Source organism: Phyllobates terribilis, unplaced genomic scaffold, assembly GCF_046119375.1.
Source record: "Phyllobates terribilis strain yellow unplaced genomic scaffold, ASM4611937v1 Scaffold_150__1_contigs__length_4496277, whole genome shotgun sequence".
NCBI lineage: Eukaryota > Metazoa > Chordata > Amphibia > Anura > Dendrobatidae > Phyllobates > Phyllobates terribilis.
In genome coordinates, this window is record NW_027362910.1 from 3,081,027 (window position 1) to 3,085,845 (window position 4,819).

The following is a 4,819-nucleotide window of genomic DNA, read 5'->3' on the forward strand; positions in this document are numbered from 1 at the left end:
ACCCCTTTTTCTAATCTTTTATACCGTATTTTTCTGAATATAGGATGCACTTTTTTCCTCCAAAATTTTGGAGGAAAGTAGGGGGTGCATCTTACAGTCCGAATGTGGCATATATATATATATATATATATATATATATATATATATATATATATATATATATACAGTTATATGAAAAAGTTTGGGCACCCCTATTAATCTTAAGCTTAATGTTTTATAAAAATTGGTGTTTTTGCAACAGCTATTTCAGTTTGATATATGTAATAACTGTTGGACACAGTAATGTTTCTGCCTTGAAATGAAGTTTATTGTACTAACAGAAAATGTGCAATCTGCATTCAAACAAAATTTGACAGGTGCATAAGTATGGGCACCCTTATTATTTTCTTGTTTTAAATACTCCTACCTACTTTTTACTGACTTACTAAACCACTTTTTTTGGTTTTGTAACCTCATTGAGCTTTGAACTTCATAGCCAGGTGTATGCAATCATGAGAAAAGCTACTTAAAGTGGCCACTTGCAAGTTGTTCTCCTGTTTGAATCTCCTCTGAAGAGTGGCATCATGGGCTCCTCAAAACCACTGTCAAATGATCTGAAAACAAAGATTATTCAACATAGTTGTTCAGGGGAAGGATACAAAAAGCTGTCTCAGAGATTTAACCTGTCAGTTTCCACTGTGAGGAACATAGTAAGGAAATGGAAGAACACAGGAACAGTTCTTGTTAAGGCCAGAAGTGGCAGGCCAAGAAAAACATCAGAAAGGCAGAGAAGAAGAATGGTGAGATCAGTCAAGGACAATCCTCAGACCACCTCCAGAGAGCTGCAGCATCAACTTGCTGCAGATGGTGCCACTGTGCATCGGTCAACTATACAACGCACTTTGCACAAGGAGAAGCTGTATGGGAGAGTGATGCGAAAGAAGCCGTTTCTGCAAGCACGCCACAAACAGAGTCGGCTGAGGTATGCAAAAGCACATTTGGAGAAGCCAATTTCTTTTTGGAAGAAGGTCCTGTGGACTTATGAAACCAAGATTGAGTTGTTTGGTCATAGAAAAAGGCGTTATGCATGGCGGCAAAAAAACACAGCATTCCAAGAAAAACACTTGCTACCCACAGTAAAATTTGGTGGAGGTTCCATCATGCTTTGGGGCTGTGTGGCCAATGCCGGCACCGGGAATCTTGTTAAAGTTGAGGTACGCATGGATTCCACTCAGTATCAGCAGATTCTTGACATAATGTTCAAGAATCAGTGACAAAGTTGAAGTTACACAGGGGATGGATCTTTCAGCAAGACAATGATCTAAAACACCGCTCCAAATCTACTCAGGCATTCATGCAGAGGAACAATTACAATGTTCTGGAGTGGCCATCCCAGTCCCCAGACCTGAATATCATTGAACATCTGTGGGATCAGTTGAAGAGGGCTGTCCATGCTCGGCGACCATCAAACTTAACTGAACTGGAATTGTTTTGTAAAGAGGAATGGTCAAAAATACCTTCATCCAGGATCCAGGAACTCATTAAAAGCTACAGGAAGCGACTAGAGGCTGTTATTTTTGCAAAAGGAGGATCTACTAAATATTAATGTCACTTTTGTGGTGAGGTGCCCATACTTATGCACCTGTCAAATTTTGTTTGAATGCAGATTGCACATTTTCTTTTAGTACAATAAACCTCATTTCAAGGCAGAAACATTACTGTGTCCAACAGTTATTACATATATCAAACTGAAATAGCTGTTGGAAAAACACCAATTTTTATAAAACATTAAGCTTAAGATTAATAGGGGTGCCTAAACTTTTTCATATAACTGTATATCAGTACAGACCAAAAGTTTGGACACACCTTCTCATTTAAAGATTTTTCTGTATTTTCATGACTATGAAAATTGTACATTCACACTGAAGGCATCAAAACTATGAATTAACACATGTGGAATTATATACTTAACAAAAAAGTGTGAAACAACTCAAAATATGTCTTATGTTCTAGGTTCTTCAAAGTAGCCACCTTTTGCTTTGATGACTGCTTTGCACACTCTTGGCATTCTCTTGATGAGCTTCAAGAGGTAGTAACCGGAAATGGTCTTCCAACAATCTTGAAGGAGTTCCCAGAGATGCTTAGCACTTTTTGGCCTTTTTGCCTTCACTCTGCGGTCCAGCTCACCCCAAACCATCTCGATTGGGTTCAGCTCTGGTGACTGTGGAGGCCAGGTCATCTGGCGTAGCACCCCATCACTCCCCCCCTTGGTCAAATAGACCTTACACAGCCTGGAGGTGTGTTTGGGGTCATTGTCCTTTTGAAAAATAAATGATGGTCCAACTAAATGCAAACCGGATGGAATAGCATGCCGCTGCAAGATGCTGTGGTAGCCATGCTGGTTCAGTATGCCTTCAATTTTGAATAAATCCCCAACAATGTCACCAGCAAAGCGCCCCCACACCATCACACCTCCTCCTCCATGCTTCACGGTGGGAACCAGGCATGTAGAGTCCATCCGTTCACCTTTTCTGTGTCGCACAAAGACACGGTGGTTGGAACCAAAGATCTCAAATTTGGACTCATCAGACCAAAGCACAGATTTCCACTGGTCTAATGTGCATTCCTTGTGTTCTTTAGCCCAAACAAGTCTCTTCTGCTTGTTGCCTGTCCTTAGCTTTGGTTTCCTAGCAGCTATTTTACCATGAAGGCCTGCTGCACAAAGTCTCCTCTTAACAGTTGTTGAAGAGATGTGTCTGCTGCTAGAACTCTGTGTGGCATTGACCTGGTCTCTAATCTGAGCTGCTGTTAATCTGCGATTTCTGAGGCTGGTGACTCGGATAAACTTATCCTCAGAAGCAGAGGTGACTCTTGGTCTTCCTTTCCTGGGGCGGTCCTCATGTGAGCCAGTTTCTTTGTAGCGCTTGATGGTTTTTGCAACTGCACTTGGGGACACTTTCAAAGTTTGTCCAATTTTTCAGACTTACTGACCTTCATTTCTTAAAGTAATGATGGCCACTCGTTTTTCTTTACTTAGCTGCTTTTTTCTTGCCATGATACAAATTTTAACAGTCTATTCAGTAGGACTATCCGCTGTATATCCACCAAACTTCTGCACAACACAACTGATGGTCCCAACCCCATTTATAAGGCAAGAAATCCCACTTATTAAACCTGACAGGGCACATCTGTGAAGTGAAAACCATTTTCGGTGACTACCTCTTGAAGCTCATCAAGAGAATGCCAAGAGTGTGCAAAGCAGCCATCAAAGCAAAAGGTGGCTACTTTGAAGAACCTAGAATATAAGACATATTTTCAGTTGTTTCACACTTTTTTGTTAAGTATATAATTCCACATGTGTTAATTCATAGTTTTGATGCCTTCAGTGTGAATGTACAATTTTCAAAGTCATGAAAATACATAAAAATCTTTAAATGAGAAGGTGTGTCCAAACTTTTGGTCTGTACTGTATATGTATGTATATATATTAATATATATATATAAATAATACTCTGGCTGGTTGAGGACCGGGGCACAGGAGGCAGGAGCCGCCTGCTGCAGCCTACACTGTGCTCGCTGCTAAAGAAAATGACTATTCACTGCTCCCCACGCCCATGGGAGTGAATATTCATGGTCTTTAATAGCAGGCACACGCGATCGCTCAGCAGCAGCAGTATCCGCGCCGCGGCTACACTGTGTGCCGGCTATTAAGGAGAATGAAGTTACTGCTCCCCATGCACACAGTCCCGGCAAACTCTGTGGTGACTCTTCCCGCAGCTCATCTCACCTTGTGAGGGCGCATGGCAGTGAGATCAGCTGCTGGTAGACAGGATTCACGTCGTACACACGCGGCTCCGCTTTGTACACCTCGTACACACAGGGCTCCGGTCCGTACACCTCGTACACACGCAGCTCCGCTCCGTACACCTCGTACACGAGCGGCTCCGCTCCGTACACGAGCGGCTCCGCTCCGTACACCTCGTACACGCGCGGCTCCGCTCCGTAGACCTCGTACACGCGCGGCTCCGCTCCGTACACCTCGTACACGCGCGGCTCCGCTCCGTACACCTCGTACACGCGCGGCTCCGCTCCGTACACCTCGTACACGCGCGGCTCCGCTCCGTACACGCGCGGCTCCGCTCCGTAGACCTCGTACACGCGCGGCTCCGCTCCTTAGACCTCGTACACGCGCGGCTCCGCTCCGTAGACCTCGTACACGCGCGGCTCCGTTCCGTACACCTCGTACACGCGCGGCTCCGCTCCGTACACCTCATACACACACGGCTCCGCTCCGTACACCTCGTACACGCGCTGCTCCGCACACCTCGTACACGCGCGGCTCCGCTCCGTACACCTCGTACACACTGCTCTGCTCCGTACACCTCGTACACGCGCGGCTCCGCTCCGTACACCTTGTACACGCACGGCTCTGCTCCGTACACCTCGTACACGCGCGGCTCTGCTCCGTACACCTCGTACACGCGCGGCTCTGCTCCGTACGCCTCGTACACACGCGGCTCCGCTCCGTACACCTCGTACACACGCGGCTCTGCTCCGTACACCTCGTATACGTGCGGCTCTGCTCCGTACACCTCGTACACGCGCGGCTCTGCTCCGTACACCTCGTACACGCGCGGCTCTGCTCCGTACGCCTCGTACACACGCGGCTCCGCTCCGTACACCTCGTACACACGCGGCTCCGCTCCGTACACCTCGTACACACGCGGCTCTGCTACATCCACACTGTAAACCCCTCCTGACCCCACACATAAACTTCAGCTCATCCAGCACCATGACAACCAGCACAGCAGAGTCCTGCATCCACTGAGGCCCCTGATCA